The following is a 13,193-nucleotide window of genomic DNA, read 5'->3' as shown; positions in this document are numbered from 1 at the left end:
AGGCGGAGACGCCAACCCGGGTCCCAGAGGTGTGAGACAACAGTGCTAACCACTGCACCACCATGCCGCCCCATACAGTGCTAACCACTGCACCACCATGCCACCCCTCAAAATATTTTTCTTAAAATTAAATTATTGTTTATACAAAAGACATCTTCAGGATCTTCATTCTTTCTTGAGTAACATTCTGGGTCTCTGGTCTGGATGTCAATTAGAACGATCTACCATTGGGGCAGTAATGACCACGTTGATTTGAGTTTGAGGGTTACGTGGCAAACAGAAATGGCCAATGTATTGAGGGGATTCAGAATTGTTTTTCCTATTCTTTTTTAACTTTTTTAACTTTTAATTTCTTAAATAATAATAATCGATACTTTATTGATCCCCGTAGGGAAATTGTCTTTGCACCTCCCACAACTTCCTCTTTTTTCATAGAGGAAGTTGTCTGCGAAGGGCTGCCACCTGTAGCGACGCCCAGGGAGCTGGGGGTTAAGGGCCTTGCTCAAGGACCCACAAGCTGAGGCTGGGTTTGAACCTGCGACCTTCTGATTACAGGCACACAGGCTTAGCCCACTGAGCCACATGCTGCTCCCCAATATGAAAAATATGTAAATATGTAAGCTACAAGTTTTTTTGTAGTTATTCTAAGCTTCAGTCATAGGTCATAGTGGCAGATTAGAAGTTCATATAATCTTCCTGACTCTAGAAACACTGGTGTTTCTTCACAACTGAAGTTCCTATATTTCTTTTCATCTCAAACAAGTAAACAAGCAACCAAGAGAACAAGCCACAGCCACATGGTACATAGAGCCACAGGAGTAAGGGGGGGATCAGCAGAGAAGACACAGGTGCATTCCAAGACTGCGGTGACAGCACTGCATGGGGAGGACAGGCAGGCAGGCACGCAGGAAGGGGGGGCGTGATACTGTCAGCTGCATTTCACTGTTGGTTTAACCTTCCTTGTACATAGTGAGAAATGCATAACCACACATTTCTAAGAGCAAGAGTAGAACTGTCACCCAAGACTTACGCCTGGAAAGCACTTAACAGAAATAAATGAATAAATTAACCAAAATTCTTACATACTTTGTGACACAGGACTTATTGTGCTCAAAAATAATTTTTTCTAGCATTTTGCAGGAGAATGTTACCCATTTGAATTGCGATATTTAGAATCACAGGGCAAGCGAAACAAACCACATGCTGAACAGTATTTGGAGAACGACAGCATTGTGTTTTGTTTCAAGGATGTTTAGAGAATTTCATGGTTTGCTAAAGGGCATGATACCCTGTAGGTCTGTGTAGCAAGTGTTGAATTATATCTTTATTCGGCTTTACTTGGGGAATGGAACAACCGTGCTTTTTCAGTGCCACCGCACACACTTAAAATTTTTTTATGCATTGGATCCAGTGCTTAATTTGTGCCAGATCCTGCTGGAATGCTTTCCAGGACACCTCCGTTTCCGATTGTCCAGGACAGACCTCTCCGTTTCCGATTGTCCAAGACGGACCTCTCCGTTTCCAATTTTCTGGGATGGACCTCTCTGTTTCCGACTGTACAGGACCTCTCTCTTTCCGATTGTCTGGGATGGACCTCTCTGTTTCCGACTGTACGGGACCTCTCTCTTTCCGATTGTCTGGGATGGACCTCTCTGTTTCCGACTGTACGGGACCTCTCTCTTTCCGATTGTCTGGGATGGACCTCTCTGTTTCCGACTGTACGGGACCTCTCTCTTTCCGATTGTCTGGGATGGACCTCTCTGTTTCCGACTGTACGGGACCTCTCTCTTTCCGATTGTCTGGGATGGACCTCTCTGTTTCCGACTGTACGGGACCTCTCTCTTTCCGATTGTCTGGGATGGACCTCTCTGTTTCCGACTGTACGGGACCTCTCTCTTTCCGATTGTCTGGGATGGACCTCTTTGTTTCCGACTGTACGGGACCTCTCTCTTTCCGATTGTCTGGGATGGACCTCTTTGTTTCCGACTGTACGGGACCTCTCTCTTTCCGATTGTCTGGGATGGACCTCTTTGTTTCCGACTGTACGGGACCTCTCTCTTTCCGATTGTCCAGGACGGACCTCTCTGTTTCCGACTGTACGGGACCTCTCTCTTTCCGATTGTCTGGGATGGACCTCTTTGTTTCCGACTGTACGGGACCTCTCTCTTTCCGATTGTCCAGGACGGACCTCTCTGTTTCCGACTGTATGGGACCACTCCGTTTCCGATCGTCTGGGAAGGACCTCTCTGTTTCTGATTCTGGCACCTATTTGTTTATTTTAATATACAAGGCAGTTTTCATGAAATTTCACGTCCTTTATTAGTTTAGATTTATTCTTAAAAATGCATAGCATGCTTTCAGTACCATGTTTAGTCTGTGTTCCGCAAACCGCGCCTGCCTCATTACTCATCCACTCTCATCACGTTCTGGTACCTTTTGATTAACAAGGTAAGCAGCGTCTGGATCACTGCAAAAGCAGCATTTATCAAGTGAAGCCATGCATGGTGTCCAGGTTTAAGTACCACTTCCAAGTGAGAAAAATGTTGCACAGCATAAAGGGCCACTTTCTCTAAATTTCTGTGAGAGGGGTTTGATAAAGCTTGGGTGATAATGGTGGTTCTATTATCACTCTGTTTGAGGTTAATAATGCTTTTTTGGTATATTTGAGCCCTACAAGGCTATGGAGTGCCTGGAAAGTGTTTCGCATCCATACAGCTTTAGACAGCTACAACACATTCTGTAAGCATGAACACACAAGCGCACAAGCCCAGGAAACAGGAATTCAGTGAAAAACAAAAGTACAGAATCTCTTTGCGGTTTTCTTTTTTTTTCTCTTCATTTCATGAGAAAAACAACCCTTCACCTCCAAAGAAAAAGAGAAAGTTTTTGAAATGAACCAAAATGAACCAAGGCTGTTTTTTTTGGCAATTGTGTTATTAATTATTAATTATAGGGATCAAAAGAGAAGTACTATAATAGAGCAACTTATTTACTTTACTACATTATGGTAAAGTGCACAGCATGGGGAGTCCATACCCAGGCGTGGATTTTCGTTTCTGTACCTGTGTTACTCTGTTATCCGTTTTCCTTGCACATCTCAGCAAGTCATGGCATTGAAAGTCAAGGCTGCTTTGTAGAGCCAGACTGGTGATAGCCTGCCCATTTTAGCAATGTGACTTAATGCCACCGTGCACTGTGTGCCGCTAGCCTCTCTCATCTGACTATTGATCGGGATGCGATAAGAAACATTGCTGAACAATTAGAAGTATCTTGATGCTTTGTCAAACTGCCCAGATTGCAGTGAAATTTCTGGAAAACTGGTGTGGAAAAACCAACCCTAACCGATTCATCACCTGTTCCAAACTTACCAGATAAAAGATCCCATATTGTAGCTTTGGTACAACTGAATGGTAAATTTCAATGTGCCTAGCAATACTGCAAAAGCGCAATCTTGAATATTTGTTTCACACAAGCTAAACTTATACAGAGCAGAAAATGATTTTCCCGCTGACTGGCAGTTCTAATTCAAGTATGCTCTTCATTCACATGCAATTTGACTGTGCGTTTAACTGACAGTTTAAGCAGTCTCTCTGAGCTGGCTTGCAATTGAAATTCAGACTCAGGTATGACAGGTGTGGCAACGCGGCAACAAATATGAGGGCTGTATATACATACCAACTTGTGCACGCTGTTATTTGACAAGGTGAATTACACGTTGCTTCTAGCTGCTAACAGGCATTTCAGAATAAGACATGATATTTTATAATACTGGCATTTCCTGTTGCTATCAGTACCGTAAGTGTACAGCATGTGCCTGTAATGGTAAAAGCAAAGGTAAAATACCCAGGTGTTGTATCTAACCAGCCTCAGAAAAGCAGTCAGCCTGTGGTTAATGCACGCACATAAGACGTATTACCAATGCAATGGAGTAAAAAAGTTTAATCATAATCCCATGAACTTTCGATTGCGGTTTTTTGTTTCCTTACTTCAGAAAACATTACAAACTTGACAAAACGTAGCTCCATAGTTCGAAACATGTATATAATAAGTACACTTTTTCCATTATTCTTTGGCACACAGGTAGTGAGTAATTCCCCATTTTTTCAAACTGACATTTAAAACACCCCACGCCCAGCAAAATGTCATGATCTTTTTTTTTTTTTTTTTTTTTAATGTAAAAACTCAGGCAACAGAATGTTTCAGAAGGAAACTCAATTTTTGCAAGACGGTTTGGTTTTTGTGGGTGTGCATTTTGTAGGCGAATTGAGGTCGTTTGGAAATAAAAGTTTGTGTATTTTTGTGTGTGCGTGCGTGCGCGTGTCTGGAGGTACGTTATCTAAATAAAATTTCCAAAATAAAAACAAAAAAGAAAAATGCATATATTTCTAGTACATTCTTATATTACCGACGATTAACTATCTGCAGGCCCAAGTTTAAAAAACAAGGAATCGAGGAAATCAGTTTTAAATATAGCATCCGTGACAGACTTTCAGTCCCAATGAATGCATTTCATGTACATACTGATTGAACACACTGATTAAAGATATACATTCCTGTACTAAACCTTGCAGATTTATATATGACTAATAAAAACATTTTCTAATACCAGAAAAATTCAGCTGGAAAATTTAAGCAACGTATATTCCATGTGTTTATCGTAACTGGAAAAGTCTGCAGGACACGTTATTGAAACAGGACAAAACAACAGATTATGGAATATACTGTATGTATCGGACTTCAAAGTCAGTTCATAAAATTCTTAGGAAATGTGCACAAAGATTTACATATCTTACCTACAATTAGTTTACACTGCAAGCTGGATCAAGATAAGTGATTAGAAGAAGGATTAATGGAAATAGTTTATTTCATATCTTCCATAAACCTAAGTGCACAAATATATGTTGCTGTGTTTCTTGTAACATAATCGGACTGAAGGTCTTCTTTTCGCATCGTGTTCTTTCCTTATTCCTGTCATTTACCTGGATTTTGAAAATAATGTTAATGCTCTCATAGATTATCTTCAGCAATTAAAATATGTCACAAATACCACCGTATTCCACAAGTCACTATTGCTATATACCTTTGAAAATGGCCTTATTCTATACCGTAAAAGTAGATCCTTTTGATGGTATTATAGGATATTTAGTGAAATATGGCCATAAAGATCAGAGAAGTAACAGTATTTCCTAAATAGGTATTGTTTAAAACATTTTATCCTGTTTTCTACATCACGTAGTGTACTGTATTTAAAACAAAGTAATGTTTTCTCTCATTTCCAGACAGCAGAAAACGAACTCTAAGCGATTATTTGTATTTTGCAGTTTTGTACCATTTTCAGTACTTCTTATACATTTCTCCATATTAGTCATGCGTATTACTCATGCATATCTGCAATATCAGGTTGGGAAGAACTCTTGCGTGGTAAAAAAAAAAAAAAAACAAAAAAAACAATTCACTCTAAAATATTCATTCACCTGTCAGTTATCAAGAAAAACACACGCACGCCACAAAAAAATCTGCACGACATTTTCCAAAAAAACTTTGGAACCCCAACCAGCCTGACAGCCCAAATTCATTTTTATCAAGATATATAATGATTTCTGCATTAAAATTTCAATGAATTGGTTCCACACCTCCCTCTCCAGTAAAAGAAAGGTTTTTCAAAGGCTCTTCTGTATCTCTATGTTATAAATTGACTTGATGCTTTTCTATCTGAATGTCTCTTACATAGCTAGGTTCATACATGCAGCCTGATACCTAAACAGCATTTCTGGTACCTACTACAAAACCCTTTAAAATGCTTTAAAAAAGGTCATTGTTGAAGCGTCAGCTGTAGTTAAAGGCAAAATGCAGTGCATGACGAAAAATCCAAGTAAAAAACAGTATTTTCAGTTCTAATGCCGATTTTGGAATTTTAGACGTACTTCTTGTGACTGCAGTCTGAATTAGTTCCCCATAAATATTTTCTTTTAAATCCAAGTACTTCTGTCACTTCACACTGAATGCAATGTCTAGACAACAAAATAGTACTTATGTTATTGATGTTACTATGACATTGTTTCATGACGTAATGTCAGGATGCAGATCATTCTGACAACCAAAAATCCCGCAGCTTATCATTATTGACATTAGTACAAGGCGTCTGTGATTTCCTCAAACACAGACTGCATTAGTCTTCTGTGTTTGAAATGCACCTACTCTTTTCTCCATTTCTGCCACCTTTTCTACATGGTTCTAGTGCACTCTGAAGGAAAAACGTGCCATTTGTGAATCATCATTTTGATTTTCCTTCCTCCTCAGTTCAGCCCTTGGTCATGTAAACTTGGAAACATATTAATTTAATTTGTTTTGTCTTTTTTTTTAATCTAGGATAATGAGGATACGTGGAAGTTGTTAGATGTGTGTGTAACCACCCAAAAAACATATGTATCCAGACCAAAGACAATTATCCTTTAAATGGTCTCAATTGAGTCATAAGGGCTAAACTACACAGAAAATGATATCGGCAACACTGTCTGATCAGTCTGTGAAAGTGGAAGTTTCTCCTACACTAATTTCTTTGACTCACAGCTTCCATCTGTCTGCTTTCAGTTATTTAACCTATATTTATTAACCCCAGTCATCCATAAGAATACATCCATACGACAGAAATGAATCTGTTCTGGCCTCAGCTGAAATTGTAACCTGGGGTGTTTTCTTTAGCACCATGCATGTGTAATTAGCATTGTATTATAGAAGAACGTCCTGCATGTAGATACTGTAATGAACAGCAGTGGCTTGGCAATATTAATGGCAGACATGACGTCACTGTGACAAAGAGGTATCAGAGTGGATGCACTGCCAGTGACACGGCAAGCAGGGGGTCTGTGAGTGCACTGCGCTGCAGAATTACTGTCCTGCAATGAGCCATAATTCCATTCACTCATCAGACTGACACGCCCAGCTAGACAGTAAAAATACAAAAACATCACACTAACATTCACCTTGCCTAGTGCTAGTACTGGGTGACTTGTGTGAGTTTCACAAATAGGTTCAAAATAAACTGCTAATTTAAAGGAAAAAACGTTGTGTCTAAGTAAGCAATTTCCTTGGTGCAAAGTATCACCTTCTGTCAAATGGTCTTGTTGTTCAATGGCCCAATAACCAGAAATTCAAAAAATTCATCAACGTATAAAAAAGTAAAGGGAAAGAAAACAATTACTATTGGAAAAGAATTATTATTATTTGCCCTGTGAAAGTAACATTATTCAATATCTATGGGGAATAGAATTGAGTCATTCAAATATAAAATAATTTGCATAGTAAATGTATTACGAAATATCTGAGTTAAAGCATTAAGGTTTCGCTCAGATCTCAGGTTAATGAAAAACATTAGATATCTAATGATAACACAACAATAGCAATAACAGCACTTATTTAAGGTGTTATGTAACTGTGTTCTTCGCAATAAAACACCCGTTTTGGCCAAATGAATTGGACCCCATGCACACAGAACAGTGACATGACACCCGAATGGCATAACATGCTATTGTTGTGCATAATTCTCCTATATTGCAAGATCATATTTCAGTTTACAGTTGATATGTTCAGTTTAAATAAACTTGCTTTTTTCCCCACACCCACTGCAATGATAAGTACTTAATAATAATACAATAATACAAATGCTGATGATAAATCTACAGGTAGTTTGTTAAATGTATAAAATAGCTGTCAGTTAACAGTTAACAGTCAAAAATGCTGCTAACACTTTATTTGATGGGACACAAATATAACATTATGGTATATTAATTAACCATAAACTAAGTCTTAGTTACATACTGATGTCATGTTCATTCATCATTAATGAATCGTGACACATTTTTACTATATTTGTTACTATATCTATTAATTCTGTAAACGTTTGTAAACTACCGAACAAACAAGTCATGGAGTGAAATTATGATCTCGTGTTTGTTCATCATTAATGAATCATCTTCTATCTCGACTATATTTGATTATGATTTGTTCATGATTTGTACTTCAGTAGTAGCTTGGTTATTACAAAGTATTTGTGTCCCATCAAGTTAAAATGTGACCAAAATGCTTAGAAAGAATAAAAACAAAGTCATATAGATCTGTGAGCCAATGATGAAGCACAGGTCTAGTCTTCTGGCAGCCATTGGCTGATGATGCATGAGCTTGTTTTTGTGCTCTAGCTCTTGTCACAAGGGGATTGAAATCTTGTGTCAAATGCTTATAAGCAGTGAAAATGTCATTTTCACAAATAAAATCTGCAATTTATTTTCCAGTATTTATTTATGGGTTTGAGGCACCTTTTGGTATAAAGTAGAAATTGGATGGCATGTTCGGCAAAGAATAACCGATGCCATTGATGTGTACACATATCTTCGTTATACACAAATATGCTATAAATAGTTCCACTTCCTAAAAAGGAAAATTGTTCTGCAATCATTCTATTTTTACTATTTCACTGTTGTTCTATTTTAATCTAAGATCTGCACTTTCATCCTCCTTTTAACAAAATTATTAAATTCTAACATTAAGTGATAAAATACTAACAGACTACAAAGTGTTCCTAAAGACATGTTCTAGGTTTATTAGGCTTAAAAGAATCTCTATGAAACTTGATAGAAATCTGAACTGGATTCACCTGATCTGTGTTTTCGACATTAAACATCATTATTAATAAAGTACTACTTCTATTGGTATATATTGTACATATTAGTATCAGTACATAAAGTTGAAATTCTATACATAGAGGTTACCATCTGACACTATCTGATTCTAGGGTTCTCTGCTATGACTGCCAGGTTAAAATGACTTTTTAGACTCAAGAAAAGGTTCCCTAATGAGAACGTCCCAGAACTCTCGTCCCAACATTTTTGGACTGATATTGTATCTTCACTCTATGTGATCCATTTACACTTGTAAACACTCTAATGTTAAAACAAGCATAATAATACTCAGAACCTTATTCTGGACTATACCCACAGGATGGCAGCTCCTCCTGAGTAATCCAACAAAATTGCAATTTCCAGAACATTTCATGGTCCGTGTAAATAGAAAGATTAGCAAATTTAGTGATGCTTGCTGTGGTCGTTTTCAATTCCTCCCACTTACGTGACACTCTGTGGAATCACTAACCAGTTACTTTTCTGTGAAAGCGACTAATACTGTAGTGCTGGATCACATAACATTTATGCTATAACTACGATTTAAACTACATTGTCACAAATAACTGATGCCCTTTACACAGAAAAGATGGCATTCATAATCATACTCCACAGATAAAATAATAACATTATTTACTTGCCATTAATGTGCAATGTCTTGGTATGAGGCAGCAATTCTAGTAATGATAGTATGGATATTTATATATATGCTGTATATTTTTGAAACCTTAAAGTCTTTGAGTAAATTGGCCGTTATAGAGAAAGGCTTGTGAAATCACCAGCGAATTTCACAAGTGAATTTGCAACATTTCTAAAAATTATTACATTACCCGTTTAAAACACTTAACCAAAAGGCAGATCTTATTACGCTGTTAATATTTATACATCAGGGAAAAAGAAAAACGTAAAAATGTTAAATGTTAAGGTTGAAGGTAAGCGTACACGCTGCTCTATGGACCTCAGTACAAAAGAGCCATCTTTCTGGTATACCGGAAAGGAAGGCCTCACGACAACAAAATCCACACCTGACTTCGGCACGACAGCGTCCAGCGTCAAGCATGGATTAGAAATCAAACTGGCTACAAGATGAAGTCGTCGTGGCCGCAGACAGGAAACAAACCGACAAGAGCATGTCGTCTACCTCACTCCTTCGGCAGCTTGTCCTCCTCTCTGCTTCCTTCTTACGATTGGATTGGCGAAGAGATGGCTCGTCTCTAAAAGAAAAGCAAAACAACAAAAAAAAGCACAAATCACAAGCAACTTCAGTCTGAGAAGAGAGCAGGAAAATCAAAGGATGCTGTTCCGTCGCGTGCTATTGGCTTACAAAGACGCAGCACTTCATATGATGTGGTATGGGCTTACTTGGTAGGTAAAAACAAGCAGCACTGAAAGCCCATGAACCAAAAAGGCACCCCAGAGGTGCCAGGATCTACAGTATGTTCCTATTTATTACTGTTATCCCTTTTCACAAGCTTTGTTTTCCTTAGTAACGATTGTTCCAGGGACTGACTGACCTTGCTTTCTCAAATGCATATAGCTGTGGACAAAAGCATCTGCTAAATAAATAAATGTAAATGGCAGCATTTTAATCATGTAAAGAACATTGGTTATTGAAGTATCCTGGATTTTTTAGGTTATTAAATACATTTTGTTCTCTGTATTCAATGTTCTGTTTTTTCTTTACTATAATTCTCCAGTGCTGTTTAAATTAATACATTTTTCCTTCAGTATTCAAAGAACATTTCTTTCTGCATTTAGCTGTGATAAAAGAGAAAAGTAGACAAACTTTCTATCTAAATAAGACTAAAATACCTACTATGATTTTAATGACTTTCTTAAGTATAAATGTACTGGATAATATGTTTTGTTTAGTAAATCTCTCTCACTCAGACCAGTATGGTAGCTACACAACTAATTTAACTTATGTCATCAACACAGAGAGTGAACAGGCAACCAAAAGGCAATATATCCTCCTTACCGTAACATACAGGAAATAAACTACATTTAGCCGACTAATCTGCAAAGCGTTTTATCCAATGACTGGCAAATTATTTATCTTGAATAAATGATAATAATGACACAAAAAAGTGGTGTATTTAGTGCTGGTGAAAATAACCTACAGTGGTCATTAATGTGATTCTCATTTTACGTCTTTGTGCATTGTAGTTTGCAAAAGGCCAGCTGAATTTTTCCATATTCATAAAATGAAGCTTTGCCTTGAAATATTTAGGCCAGCACAATATTTATTATATATGAACCGTCTTTTTTGGACCACTTAACTGTTCGGTTTTTTCTTTTGTTGCATGGAAAAATATGTGTAACAATAAGCATTTCACAATGAGTGTCACATTATACAGTGTTATGCTTCTAAATAGCCAACGACTAATAAATGATCGTTCGTAAACCTCACACTGACCACTGGAAAAATGTTTCCGGGCGGTGGCTAGAAACTGCAAAGAATGCTGCAACGTAGCTATGACCGAACTGCGGCAAAAAAAAAAAGCAAAGGACCTGTAAGATGCCGATGCTTTACAATTATTAGTAGCTACAAACTATCTGGAACACAAATGCGAAGTTTTCTTTACGTTTGTGGAGTGACTGACTGTGAAGTGGAAGCTTCGCTAAGGAAGATCATCTGTCCATCTTCCAACAGGTTATGCTGGACTGAGTCAGTTATAACGTAACCTATGCAGTGTGGGGTACAAGGCAGAGTCATACCATGGGCGGGATGCAGGTTCATGGTAGACTGCGCACTATAATTACACTTACAGTATGGAATTATATTATGCCACTATAATTAAGTAATGCCAAAAAGGTATCACTATATCTTGGGCAGTGGGAGGGAACCAGAGAACATGCAAACTACACACACAGGGTTCAAATCCCCAATGCTGCAGGTGTGAGGTAACTACACTACCCACAGAGCCACCATACCTCTCCGAAACGTATGTCTATTCTGTGGTATTTAGATGTGTAACCAAGTAGGTTAACCTGCTTTGGTAGGAAGTGTAATGGTTTCTGTAAACCAAAGCAGAGCTTTGGGAAAACTATGGAAAGGCTCACTTGAATTGTTTATAAAATTGTGGCCATTTTAGGTGCCATGCTGCTGTGCCCATGCGGTGCCTTCATCAAAGTCACCCGTGCAGGGCAATGGAACTAAGAGCCCAAAGATTTCAGTGTTGCCTGTTTATGAAAACCCAAAATATGTAAACAAGAGTAAGCCACCCATTACCCAGACATTACAAACTCAAATCTTGCTACACTTAACCAGATGAAGTTACCCTCCATCAGTAAACCTTCATAAACACTTAGTGGTAAGAATTTATACAACAGACCCTAACAACAGTGGTCAGATTGGAGTGAAATTATCTTGTGATGTTTGTGTGTTTTGCTGTTGTTTTAAATAAAATCTAGTAAAAATCATAAATAATACAATGAATAAATAAAAATAAAGCTAACATTTTACTCGTGCACTTCACAATTCACAAATACATTCTTGAACAAATGACTAACTGAATTTTCTATAATCAGAAGCAATAGTACTACAGGTATATAAGACAATATGATACTTTCCTAAGGGCAGATCACACACAACTTTTGTGATTTTTATGTTGTTTTTTGCTTGCTTTTGAGACTTTTTTAGCTAAAGGATTGTAGCTATATGTATACCTATATGAAGTCATAGTATTGATCTAACTGTGGCACAGCCGGGAAAGGACCAATGTAACTGCAATGTTACACATTGTAAGCCGCAAGCACAAAAATGTAGAAATAATGGGGAACAGTAAGCTGCATTTTCCCCTAAATTAACAACTTTCTGTACCTAAGACTTGTTTTGACTATTACTTTAGGTATAAAGAGAAACAGATTATACAGTTAAGAATTTGAGTGTAGTGTAGATGTTGGCCTACTTCAATCAATACTGAGATTTTAGTTGCCTTCAGAAGACTTCCCAAAGGCTTTCGACACCTTTGATACTTTACTGGAAATTGCAGAAAAAATGTTAGAGTGCTGGATTCAATGTGCTGACTAAACATCTGATCCAACTTACGGTTTTCAATAGGGAGCCCAGTCAATAGATGTGTAGCTCCTGGAAAAATCTAAGCATCACTAGGATATATTCATTTTCCAACCACTTATCTAGTGTAAAGTCGCAGTCTGTACATTTAACTATGAACACTTTGTTTCAATACTTGTATTGAAGTTGTTAACATGACCAAATATGAGTTCAGTACATAACTAACACTTAGTTGCCTGTTAATTGACACATTAAGTAAGAGTGTATTACTACATTATTTATGCCCCTCAAGTAAAGTGTTACTGAAATGTGTTTCACTAGAAGTTTTGAATTACAACAAATAATTATTCACAGTGCAATACTTCATTCACTCTATGCCAGGGTCCTGACCTATGTGTTGGAATAAAAACATTATTATAAAATGGAATTGGATGGAATTAGATGATGATGATGATGATGAAACTGCACTTCTGAAGTGCCTTTCATCTTCTTTCAGTTCATTT

At 37.6% G+C, this 13,193-nt stretch overlaps 1 protein-coding gene across 6 annotated transcripts in view; it reads right to left on the bottom strand.

Moving 5' to 3' along the window:
• Positions 1–13,193, bottom strand: part of foxp3b (forkhead box P3b) — a 35,611-nt gene that overhangs the window by 15,146 nt on the left and 7,272 nt on the right. For 5 of the 6 annotated variants that reach the window (XM_049016043.1, XM_049016042.1, XM_049016045.1 and 2 more), the window contains exon 2: positions 9,814–9,886. The gene's annotated coding sequence lies outside the window, so the exon portion shown is untranslated. Of the gene's footprint in view, positions 1–9,697; positions 9,887–13,193 lie in introns of those variants that run through there. The other variant, XM_049016044.1, reaches the window with a different exon arrangement.

Source organism: Brienomyrus brachyistius, chromosome 6 (assembly GCF_023856365.1).
Source record: "Brienomyrus brachyistius isolate T26 chromosome 6, BBRACH_0.4, whole genome shotgun sequence".
Taxonomy (NCBI): Eukaryota; Metazoa; Chordata; class Actinopteri; order Osteoglossiformes; family Mormyridae; genus Brienomyrus; species Brienomyrus brachyistius.
Note: the sequence above shows the minus strand (reverse complement) of the source record. Positions and strands in the feature narration are given on the sequence as shown.